This window comes from Notolepis coatsorum (assembly GCF_963971535.1).
Source record: "Notolepis coatsorum genome assembly, chromosome: 1".
NCBI lineage: Eukaryota > Metazoa > Chordata > Actinopteri > Aulopiformes > Paralepididae > Notolepis > Notolepis coatsorum.
In genome coordinates, this window is record NC_140165.1 from 230,447,860 (window position 1) to 230,461,265 (window position 13,406).

The 13,406-nt window shown below is 41.5% G+C and overlaps 1 protein-coding gene across 3 annotated transcripts in view; it reads right to left on the reverse strand.

The window, feature by feature from the left end:
* The window catches only part of rffl (ring finger and FYVE-like domain containing E3 ubiquitin protein ligase), a 90,453-nt gene that overhangs the window by 17,455 nt on the left and 59,592 nt on the right, over positions 1-13,406 (reverse strand). The gene's annotated exons all lie outside the window — the stretch shown is intronic.

Genomic DNA, 13,406 nt, shown 5'->3' on the forward strand with positions numbered 1-13,406 from the left:
TGAAGTGGCACACGCTCATTAATTACCATGACCGCTCCACTAGGGCTGGGCGACTAATCGAGTTTCAATTTCAAATCACGCTTTTGGCTTCCCGCGATCACGGTAACCAGATGATCGAGATTAAATGATTATTGCCTCATGCTGTGTGGCTCTCATTTTAGTCTAGTGTTGAAAATGCAACGCACCCTTCCTTCACAGCGGTGAGCCATGGCGCGGTTCTCCAGTTATTTTAAAAGCCTCTTTGGTAACTTGCAGATGATGACAGAAAGGCAGCCTTTGGTCGAGAAGAAAGTCATCGTCATATGATGTTCTCAAATCAATGAGCAATTGTGTTTAATTTCAATTAATCATAATCAAGCAGCTCAGCTCCACTGCCATCCTGAGAAAATAGAGAAGACTACTCCAATCAGAGAGCAGGCCAGATGAAAATAGATTAGGTCACTGAACATCATTGTTTAATACCTTTTTTCTTTACTTAATTGCACATGTCAAACATTGTCTTTTATAGATTTTAATGTCCGAAATCTATTATAATCAATAAGTGTAGAAAGGTGAAAGTGCACTTTTCATGTTAGAAATCAATAAAAAAAATTGGGAGAGGTTTTAATGTAAATTCTCTGCTCATTTTATGCCTCTCTATTAATTATGCCAATGTTATGCAAATTGTATGCCTATGTCTATTTTATGTCTACATTACTGATGTGAAGCACTTGCATGAAAGGTGCTATAGAAATACAGTGTATTATTATATGTTGTGATGTCTTGCACTGTATTCTGAGGTCATACTCTGCATTAGGGGTGGGGGAAAGAATCGATATGTAGTAGTATCGCGATACTTTGCGTGGCGATACTGTATCGATACAGGGACGCCAAGTATCGATATTTAATTATTCATAAAAAAAAATTGTATAAGGAAGTTGCATTGTTCATTTCAATACCTGTAATAGTACAGTAGTCCACACACACACATGTGCATTCAGTTAAGTTGGAATATGACTGTAATACAAACAGTTCAGTTTGTCAGCTACATGCAACACAGATGAGTGTTTACATCCGTCTGCTTGAGAAAATACCATGTTCTGCAATAAAAATGATTGAAGTGAGATGAACAGACTGAACTTTATTAGATAAAACATGTTGACAAAGTTTTACTTTGCAGTTGAAAAAAGGTAATAAATAAAATTTGATAATTTTTTTTTATAATAATAATATCCACAATACTCAGCGTATCGCGATATATTTAGTATCGCGATACTATCGTATCGTGAGGTCTCTGGCGATTCCCACCCCTACTCTGCATACCCTGTACCATGTGCTGTGAGGTTCTGTGTGTTATTGTGTGAAGAAATTTAGATTCTGATACTGCAGACAGAGCGTTGGGACCAGCGTTTCCGTTAGCCGGTAATTACCGGTATTTGACCGGCAAAATCTGTTGAAGTCCGACATATTTAATCTCTCCAGTCTTAATGTCCGGTGAAAATAATTCCCTCTAAGCACAATTTGATTATTTGAATTGTATTAAAATAGGCTAAAATTAAATAGCCTATGCGATGAACGAAACAATCATTACATTTGTTTCATCGTTGCTTCTAATAATGACAACGACGTTGTCAGCGAGAGCTTAGTGCTGCGTTTGCGAATGCATGTGCAGCTGCAGAGCCGGAGCAGCAGCGGCACAGTGCAGTACTCCAATTCAGCCATTGGCAATTCAGCTGTTGGGTGGGGGGCGCTGCTGAGCGGTCCCCAGATAGAGCCAGAAAAGAGCCAGAAAACAGCTGAATCTGCTGCTCTGCATCGACATACTCACGCAAATAAGTCATTGGGAGGTGGAGAGAGAGAGTCGTCACGCAAACCCACGATAATGTTGCCGTCTCTCTGCCAAATTTCTCAGTTCTTCGCTTGATATAATTAATACAAATGTCCAATATAACGGAATTCGTTAGCTCATAAAAATGTGATTATAACAGACTGCTGTTTATTAATGTCGGGCGACTGCCCACAGACACCTATTTGATTTAAAGTCGGCAGCAGCACGGAGTCTCGGGAGTCGGGACTTATTTTATTTGAAATATAATGACTATACGCAAAAGTAGCCTAGTTTTAAGTAAAAATATTATAAATCTACATGCCTTGATGATGTCATTCTTTTGTTTTGTTGTCATTCTTTTGCCTATCAATTGTTTTTAAGCTCAATAAACTCTGACCGGAATTTCTCTCATTTGACCGGTAGATTGAAATCTACCAGACACTGAGGCCGGCAACAATTTTTTCTAACGGAAACCCTGGTTGGGACAGCACTGAGTGTTGGCAAACACTAGCTGGAAACAGGGGACATGCATCTCTCCATGTCGCAATCAACCAATGATGACTGATGCCTGTTAATAACTGCAGAAAACCGAGAAACAACAGACTGGTTTGAGCTGGGGGCGGCTGTATATCATGCTGACAGGTCACAGGACTTGTGGGTTTGAGACTGGGGACAGAATGCACCCCTAGGAGGAAGCTACAGTAAATGTCTTGCAAATATGCATTACACCTGAAACAAAAAGTGTCAGTACTGTTTGTATTGTGCACAAGATAATAACGTGACCGATAAAACAAAACTTGAACTAGGAAAGTCATTGAACGCTCACCGTGGAAACAGTCATAATGTTGCCAGTAACAATGTAACCAATGTTGTCACCGAGACATGAGCTAAGAGTTGATATCAGTATGAATCTGTCCTGACTGAGTGATTACCAAGTTGAAAACATCACTGTGGGAGGAAGGTCACACGCACACACACGTCGCCAGGAGAGAGCAGTCTGGAGAGCTCTCTGTATCGTATTCTGACTAGGGATGCGGCCGATATCAGCAATTATGAATTTATGACGTCATCCCGATAAACCCGATAACGTTATTAATAGCTCCGATAATATAATATATTTTTTGGTAAAAAAAAATGCAGTGTGGGTGAATTGGAATGAAGTGCGTTTGTTTAGACTGTAGGCTCATCCCGTTTTGCCAGTACTGTTGTACGACTGACAGCGTGTGGTTTAGGAACAGGGCGTTTTACACAAATCCAGCGCTCCCTTTCTTGGCTGTGACGTAGCCACGTAAGTTTCTGAATCAGCGCGGACGTTAAAACAAAGATGGCCGCGTCGGTACTCGGAATTTCAGAGGAAAAAGTTTGCTTGCTATTTGTAATAAATGCAATGCAGAAGTTCCACAAGGAGGGAAAAGGGCAACAACTTGTAATACATCCAGCCTGACGGGTCACCTGCGGCATCACCACCGCTACAACGGTGTGTTATTGTGTTAACTTAGAAGCCTACGATGACGCGAGGAGCTAAGCAAAGCTAGCCCCTTCCATGGCTGTGATGCAACCCTCGGTTGAACGCAGTCACTTATTGCTCCGTAGTAGCCAGGTTAATTTGCACCACCAAGGACTGCTTAAAAGCTAGCGGCTTGAGCCCTTGGGTCATTTCTGTCAAACTTCTTTAATTTAGCAAACGACTCGTCAATAGCTGGCTTTGGATTCACAGCAGCTTCTAGCTTCTAGCGTCGTAGGCTTTTAACGCCATCATAGCGGTGGTGATGCCACAGGTGACTGTTGTGGTGGTGATGTGTCCACTCAAAGCCTTTTTTCAAGGCTCCGCTTTGAAAAAAGAAGAACAAAAAGCTTCGAGCGTCTTAGGTTGGATGTATTACAAGTTGTTGACGGATTGTGAATTTTCATTTGGAAAAATAAATATAGTCACTTTATCAGTCAAAACTGTTGTCTTGGCTTTTGTTTCTGTTGTCTGGTTAGATCACATTATTGTATTGTGATATGTTTTGTTTCATGTTGAACAATTTTTTTTTGATAAAAAGAATATATACATAATTGTTTTTTTATAATACAATAAATATCGGTTATCGATATCGGTTATCGGCTTGAGGAGCATAAAGTTATCGGTGTCAAAATCAATATCGTGCATCCCTAATTCTGACTAGGGATGGGCATCGATTTTCGAATAGTCGTTAAAGGTCAACCTCCACGTTGTATTTTTGTTCAATAAACAATGTGGACTAGGCCAACAGTGACTTTCATGAAGAATTGGAAAAAAAAGTATTGAAAAGGTTTTAGCGTTTTTATCAAAACATTTTGTCTGCCCAACACAATCACCACGCACGTGCATATTTTAATCAATGGTTCATAACGTGCGCGTGTAATGTCGTCACAACAGGTATTGGTCACCAGGGGGCTCTGTGACCCTACTCCTGCGCTCTGGGAGTCACAGGCAGTAGCAAGGAGGCAGAGCATTATTTCCGGCGTTGGGTGCATGATGCGCATGCGCTGTGATCACACCAGGCAGCCAACGCCGGAAATAATGCCGTTTTGAGCAGTTTATACAAAATATTTAAAATGTTTATTAGCAACACAGAGCTTTCAAACCATCCCGTATCTCTGTCCGAAACCCTCGTGCAACTGTGAGTACATTTGAAATGTCTCTGTGATACTTGTATAACGAACGGTTCGGCCAGAACCAGTCCTTCATGGTAAATCTAGGTTGGTTTCCTATTAAGGAGCAAGTGACTGTGGATTCACTCGGTGCATCAGTCACGAAAGGGGCTATGATGAGCTTGGCAAGCCAGAGTAAAACAGTTTTCATTCAATCAATCAATAACAACATTAACCAGACTCTCGTTGTGTCTATTATGCTAATGCTAACGTTACCTCATTGTGTCTATTCTACAAGCTTTAACGTTACCTAGCCTCTCGTGTCTATCTGCTAACGTTAGCATTAGGCTAACTAACGTTACGTCCCTAACCCCAACAACAAGCGTAACTAATCAGCGATCTTTTTGTCAGACTAAACTCTCTGCTCGGTGGCAAATTGTGTTGATGTCGGTTTTGTTTCATCAATAAATGAGGCAGAATACACAGTGACTGTATCCTTTTTTATTGCACTTGTTTCTTGCTGCAAACATACATAAGACATCCTACGCGAGACATTAAAGATGGCGGCGTTCTGTTTTCGTTCAGACTCCCCAAACAGTGACGCGTCTCTCTTCTGACCAATCAGTGGTCTGCAGTTTTTCACGTGACATTTCTGGAGCTCTCATGCTGATCACCAGCAGCCCCGCCTCCCCACACGGAGACAAACTGAGTACTTTATTTTAGTGGAAAAGCAACATTAGATTCGGCTCATTAATATGCACCTGTGTCCTGTTGTGACGTCGGCGTTTGATAAGCTTTTTTTATTCGCGCGTGCATGTTATTCGTGCATGGACCTTTTTAACTCTTTCAGAGTGGCATTTCCGGTGTCAAATGAAAAAAAATAAATGAAATTATATACCAATGATGTAAACTACCCATAATTGATCAGTAGGGTTTAACCTGGAGGTTGGCCTTTAAATGATAAGAAATCGATAGGGGTGGGACGATACATTGATCCAGATCGATATATTATCAATAATCAAATAGGATCGATGCAACGTAAAAAGATCGATTCATATTGTGATACTATTATTTTGAAAATCCCACGAGTCGTATCCGCCCGCGCCCAGTATTGTGAAACTCTGTGTAGACTAGACATTACAGCAGAACAGCGCTACAGAGAGTCTATTTTGCGACCCGATATAAGTCTGTGCAGTTTTCCCCCCGCAACGGGTCAAATGCATCTAACATGATTTGCATCGTCGCCATTCCTTTATGCCCACGTTGCGTGGGCAGATCTAAATTAACGTTAAGTTGGCTGCTTAAGCTAACTAAGCTAAGCAGCTAACCCTGAGAGAGAACAGGAGAGAGGAGAGGGGAAGGAGGAGGGGCGGGGGAAGTCTCCCTTTCTGTGTGTGGGGACTGGGGGAGGGGCATTCTGTGTGTGTGTGTGTGTGCGTGTGTGTGTTACTGAGGATGGACAGAACATTTTGATATTTAACCCTTTAATCGCCAATGACGTGTTAAGATGTCATTCCTCGCCATGCGTAATCTGACAATGACGTTTTACAGCGTCTTTGAGATCAATATTTCAAAAATCTGTCATGGTAATCATATTTCACAGACGTATCCTTGACGGGTGCTGGGGATCTCCACTCAACTCTCCAACGGTTCAATATCGCCACCTGGTGGCCGATCGCCAAACCGGAAGTGGGTAAGTGGGGCCGGAAGTGCTTGGTGTCCCCCCTATTCCGTCCGCCACTCGCGATCGCTCCCGGGACTCCATCTTGACACACTGGATAATCGATCGGTTGCCATAACTCAATAAACAACGTTATTTGGACGTATATATTATTATACAACCCGGAAATGGTTCATCTAGATCAGGGGTCAGGAACCTTTTTGACTGGGAGAGCCATAAAAGCCAAATATTTCTAAATATATTTCATTGAGAGCCATATAGTATTTTTAACGTATAATAAATTAAATATGTCTTACTTTTAATGCGACTTCTGGTGCTGCATGGTTTTGCTGATGGCCTTGTAATCTGGTTCATACGTGCTGAGGTTGAGCTTCATGCAGGCGTTGAGGCTTCCATCAGTTAAACGTGAGCGTAGGTTGGTCTTAATGTTCCTCATATGCGAGAATGACTGCCCATATGCATATGTAGAGCCAAACATGGTCAATACGGCAATACTCACGCTGCATTGTGTGGTATGTCACAGGAAGCTCGTTCCAAGTTTTAAGAATCAGCTGGTCTTCAGGTTGAAGATTTTTTATTTCTGTCCACTTGTGTTCCCTCGCCAGCTCTGCTCGCTATATCTTCAGCTACAGATACTATTAGCTGTATCTTCAAAACTAATTTCTGTTTACCTTAAAATGACACAGTATTATTAAGAAATATCACAAGTATTTATAAAAAAAAAAAAAAAAAAAATTTTTTTTTTTACTCACAAATTTCTGGGAGCCATATGCTGTCACCAGAAGAGCCATATATGGCTCGCGAGCCATAGGTTCCCGACCCCTGATCTAGATCAACATCCCATAATAGCGAACTTTTTGCTCCACGCTCGCTCATCACCCAAAGGTAAGAGGAGACTGGGGTGAGTTTCAGCGTTTTTGATTATTATTATCCATACAAACTGCTATGATCAATATATCACCCATACTACATGATTCATTTAACGTCGGTCATTGCATTATAAACGACTGCAGAAAACGATAAAAACATATTTATACTGACAGTATTTTTATATGAATGTGTGAATGAAAAAGTTAAACGTTCCTACACCCTGAACAATAGCTAATCGATGTTGAATGGGCCATAGTAATGTCAATTTAGCAATACAATTTAAAAAGTTATAGCCCTGCAAAGTAGGTGAACATCTCCATAGACAAATAGAGCTGGCAGTGATCAAACATTGATGGATATAAGCGTGGCAGAGAAAGGGTTAAACATGAATACATAATAAATGTATTCATGATCATCATGCAACATAAAACAATTGTAGGAACAGTTTGGGAGAGGAAGGGGTTTTAGCTTGTGTGTTGTGAGTTCCAAAACATTTTACTTAAAGTTTAAAGCTCAATATATAAAGGTCTATTTGTATTAAAAACAATAGATTGTTTTTCATTTAAATGTCTGGAAGAGCTCAAAAATAAAAACGTCAATTGATATTTCCGTAGCCTTTTTTTAGTTGATCTAAATGTGACTGATTGTGTTAAATGGGCACATAATATCGCCTCATATCGATCGCAGGCACCTGAATCGAATCGTATCGTATCGTGGCAGACTTTGTGATATCGGCAAATATTGTATCGTTGTCCAAATAATCGATATCGTATCGTGATGAAACTGGTGATTCCCAGGGGTGTGAAACCCATGTTCACCAAGGGCCACATAAGCATTAGGGTAGGGATGGGCGATATGGCCTCTAAATGATATCGCGATATTGTTTGGCCATATCACGATACACGATATATATCGCGATATTTTGACATTTCCTCTAAAGCACTTAAAAATGCTTGATTTAACCCTTTGATGCATACAGTCACGCCAATATGATGATTATAATAAATCCCTGCAAAATATGTTTCCATTATTAAACCATGAAGATGCTTTAAAAAATAATTAAATGAAAATGTACTAAGAGTAGTCTACTGACCCACTAATAAAATGTACCGTACTTTTCGCACTATAAGCCGCACCTGACTATAAGCCGCAGCAGCTAAATTGAATGATGTGTACATATAAGCCGCACTGGACTATAAGCCGCATGTGTTTTAATGTTTAATTACCATATGTAAGGAGTGGAGCCTGCGGCTTAATTTGACTCAACACAGGAAACCTCACCCGGCCCGGACGCGTGAATATTAAAGGCAACCAACTTGTGTTCAGCTTTTCGTTCAGCGTTTCTCTGATTGGCCACACGGCCACGTGACCGCCCTAGCACACGCCCTTATCCGCTGAGAGACGCGCTGGTCGAACCAACGCGCTGGTCGAACCAGTTCAGACAGAGGTGTTTATTTATATTAATAAACATATCTACTAGAAACACTGGTGTTCTGTTGTGTGACTAAACTCTTCCACCACATGACCGACATTTGACATACAGTACACCTCCTATCTATGTTGGGATTATGTTTGGTCATGACAAAACAATAAAAATCGCTACTGTTAGTAACGCTGCCACCACCCACTTCAATGACAGAGCTCTCATATTTGCGAATGCATAAACTATATCTTAAATTATGGCGATGTGTCTAATATGGCTGTCGCGAAGTCATTGATAAGCGACAGCCATATTAGACACATAGCCATAATTTAAGATATAGTTTATGCATTCGCAAAATATGAGAGCGCCGTCATTGAAGGGCTTCCTACAACGGAGCACGGCCGCTGCTGCTGCTGGAGCTGGACCGAGTCAAGCCGCGGGCGGCGCACGGAAGCCGGGGACAAACCACTGCGTCGCCCTGCTGGCGCTTCAGCAGCCTCCACGGGCGAAATAACATAACGTTACAGCGTACAGTTCCACACTGATGTACAGTGAGTGTCTAATATGGCTGTCGCGAAGTCATTGATAAGCGACAGCCATATTAGACACATAGCCATAATTTAAGATATAGTTTATGCATTCGCAAAATATGAGAGCGCTGTCATTGAAGGGCTTCCTACAACGGAGCACGGCCGCTGCTGCTGCTGGAGCTGGACCGAGTCAAGCCGCGGGCGGCGCACGGAAGCCGGGGACAAACCACCGCGTCGCCCCGCTGGCGCTTCAGCAGCCTCCACGGGCGAAATAACATATAACGTTACAGCGTACAGTTCCACACTGATGTACAGTGACACCCAGCAGAGTTTCTAGTTACAGTAGTGACGCGTGAATTGGGTTTTATCACTGGAGATACATTTCTCACTCACCATTGTATTTTGCGCCATCTGACAATATCATAATGATGTGTTTTCTATATTATATCCACAATCATTCATCTAAAAAATTGTATGGGCTTTGTTTATACTTCAGAAGTGATGTACAGTGACAAATCGTCACAGCAGTATAGTTTGTTTATTCAGAAGTGATGTACAGTGACGAGTGAATCTGGTAGTTGGTTGTTAAAAACGCGAAACATAATAGCGCTACGTTTTCTAGTTCAGCGCATTTCTTAACTGTATGGGTTTTGTTTATACTTCAGAAGTGATGTACAGTGACGAGTGAATCTGGTAGTTGGTTGTTAAAAACGCGAAACATAATAGCGTTACGTTTTCTAGTTCAGCACATTTCATAACTGTATGGGTTTTGTTTATACTTCAGAAGTGATGTACAGTGACGAGTGAATCTGGTAGTTGGTTGTTAAAAACGCGAAACATAATAGCGTTACGCTTTCTAGTTCAGCGCATTTCATAATCAGTCAGCAGCGCTCCAGAACACAAGTTGGTTGGTACACAAGTTGGTTGCCCGCGCTGCCGCTTGCTCCTTGGATTTCATTTGGGACGTGGGATGGCTGCCGCTTGGCTGCCGGCTCGCGGCAAAAAGGGGCGGGGGGGTCGCGGCCAATCAGAACACAAGTTGGTTGCCTTTAATATTCACGCGGCCCGGACACGGAAAGGATTGACAGATTGATGGCTCTTTCTCGATTCTGTGAGTGGTGGTGCATGGCCGTTCTTATATTGAGCTTTAAGTTCCCACCTCTACAGAGAATGACTCTCACCTCTACAGAGAATGACTCCCACCTCTACAGAGAATGACTCCCATTGGGACACAATACTGTCGGACAAATAACAAGAATTAACTCATTTACAAGTTGTATTAAGTAAATAAGGGAACAGATAAATAACATTTCAATGCAGTAAAAAAAGCAATATTTAGATTTTCGGGTTTTGTCCACATATAAGCCGCACCGTTATATAAGCCGCAGGGTCGAAAAATGGGGGGAAAAGCCCCGGCTTATAGTCCGAAAAGTACGGTATTTACATCTAAGACAATTTATATAAAAACTATTGGGTGCCTAAGACTTTTGCACAGTACTGTGTTTTCTATCCACTTTAGCCAAACACATATATATATATATATATATATATATACACACACTACTGTGAGAAAATAATAATCACACAAAAAGCCTTACAAAGGGATAATGGCTTATAGCAGACTTAATGATTTTAGAATATTTCAGATAATGAAATGAAATGTTTATATCATCAACTATCCAGTTAGTATAAATATTGTAACGTTTGGCCACTTTAAATCATTGAATAGAGAGAGAGAGAGAGAGAGAGAGAGAGAGAGAGAGAGAGAGAGAGAGAGAACGCGTTTGCGTTTTGAGCGTATAAGCTGCCGTAGGCGATGATGTCACACTCGAATGTAAACACAGGAAGTTGAACACACGGAGATTGAAACTGGATGCAAGAAACGAATAACCAATAAATATGAAGGTATCTTTAAACCTCCGTTGTCAAGCGTCGTCAATATAACCCACCCCCCTTTCTCACTAATGGAACTAGTGTCGTGGAGTCCGCTTTGAGCTAACGCTAGCAGCTAAGAGCTAGTAGCAGCTAAGAGCTAACGCTAGTTAGCTTAGCCTATTATGGTTTAACAGAACTTAGCAGCTAACGTTAGCCCATTGCATGTCATTGAAGGTCCGCACTGGTCTGTGTAATGAAATTACAATTGCATGTCATTTAAGGTCCGCGCTGGTCTGTCTATAATGAAATGAGAGGAACGCTCTGCACTAAAGCAAGTCTCATATCAGCCGCGACATGACAACATATACTCGATGTTCACGATATAGTAATTTACTACATATCACGTAGAACAAGCCGCGATACATGGAGTATACTCGATATATCGCCCAGCCCTACATTAGGGTTGCCCTCAAATGGCCAAAGACAGTATAAATGTCATGTAAAATAACCGTTTCTGTATTTATTACTTATTCGAGTTACAAATCTTACATATGCATTTGCATAGATGTATAAATTATTATAATTTGTTTATTATTATAATATATATATATATATATTTTTTAGCTTATAGTTATTGCTCTTATTTATGTTGTTATTTTAACATAAATCCTTTTAATTTATCAGGTTAAGAACCCCATATTACTTGATCAAACTATTCAAGAAAATAACTAAGAAAAATATCATCAAATACAAACTTATGTCAGGATGGGCAGAAGTATGGTGCAACCAACAATTGTGAGTTGCTAAGAACATGTGACAGCATTTTACAAAAACGAATGGCTGCACACAACCTTGCAGAAGCCATACATCCAACTAATGAGATAGTTTAATTACAGTAAACATTTGTCTGCATGAACACACAAGTTGTAACTGTACTCAAAGATATAAGGGTTGTCTCAGTTCACAACTATTGGTAAAGTTTTGGGTGAGACTTGTTTGCGTCCCTGGCTCCCTGCAGCATCTAATTCAATTGGGCGAGATGCTCGGTTATGTCTCACAACAGAGCAAAGTAGCCAGTTTGGATCAGACAGTTCAGACAATATTTCTTCAGCCACAATAAAGCTAGCTTTCACTGCTGCATTGTTTTCATCTGTAGACCAGCTTGACTGGTGCATCTAGATTGTTTCTGAGTGTACCATGTTTATCCCATTCCCCACCCAGTGGGTGGCACCCACACCTGCTACAATCAGTGACTCGGCAGCTAGGAGTTTCACTGGGAGAGCGCAACACGAGGTTCATGCCCTCTCCCAGATGCCCTCCCTGCTCATACCTGCCTGAGGTACCGCTGCCGGGAATTGAACCAGGGTCTCTGCGGTGGTAGGAGAGTGCTTAGAACTCTACACTACCCAGCCAGCCGTGCGCAAATTTTTCCTAAATTTTATGTTTTTAGTAGGGCTGTAAAAACGTTGATTTATCAATTATAAAATAAAGTTAAATAAGGCAGATTAATTGCGCTCTATAACATTACAACATAATTCTACACCAAGGCAATAGTTCCCTACAGGTCTCTCTCTCTCCCCGGTCTGTCTAAACATCAGTCTGTATTCTCCACTGGTTACACGCCACACACACACACGAGACTAGCGGAGAAGCACTGAATCAGCTGTGTGCGTTATGCGTCTGTGCATGCGTGTGTTAATTCTCTCCCGATTGTCCTTCAGTAATCCATGTGGCTTCTTAAGAGATGGTGAAGCCATGTCAAGGTGATCCGTGATCAAAGGGGGAAACGTTTAAAAGCTTGATTAAATGGACTGCATTTATATAGCGCTTTTATCCAAAACACTTTACAACTTATGCCACATTCACTCACAAACAGACGGCGGAGGGGACCATTCAAGGTCCAGACCTGCTAATCGGGAGCACTTAGGGGTTAAGAGTCTTGCTCAAGGACACTTTGACGCGCTGCATGGAGGAGCCGGAAACTAACCGAGAACCTTCTGAATACCAGACGACTCCTCTACCTCCTGAGCCAAGAGATGCCCAAGTAGGCTACAACTTGAAGCAGCAGTTCCCCGTTAACGAGAGGTCAGTAGAATTAGGTGAACGGAGTGAGAGACACAGCGTCACTGTGTGAGAACATGCCTAGGCACGCTCAATGCTTTCTAGGGGGCAGCGATGCTTGTAAGTAGGGCAGTGTTTCCGTTACTAAAAGATGTATAATTTGGGGGCGGCGTGCCACTATATTAGACAAACTCACCACAAATACGCATTAACAGTGATGTGTGTGTGGTATTATTTACTGTTCTACCCTCCAGACTCCTACCACCACACACGCTGGTAGACAAAAGCATGTTTTGGATGAGCAAAGCCTAGCAAATTGGATTTCAGGTTTGATTGCATTTCTTAATACATTCTGCATAGTTTTTCCTGATGTACCTGTGTCAGGACTAGGGATGTTCGATATTGGCTTTTTTACCGTCCGATACCGATATTGTCCAACTCTTAATTTCCGATACCGATATCAACCGATACCGATATATGCAAGCCCCCCCCCCCCCCCCCCCAAAAACTGAATAATTTCAGGTAATTAACATTACATATCTC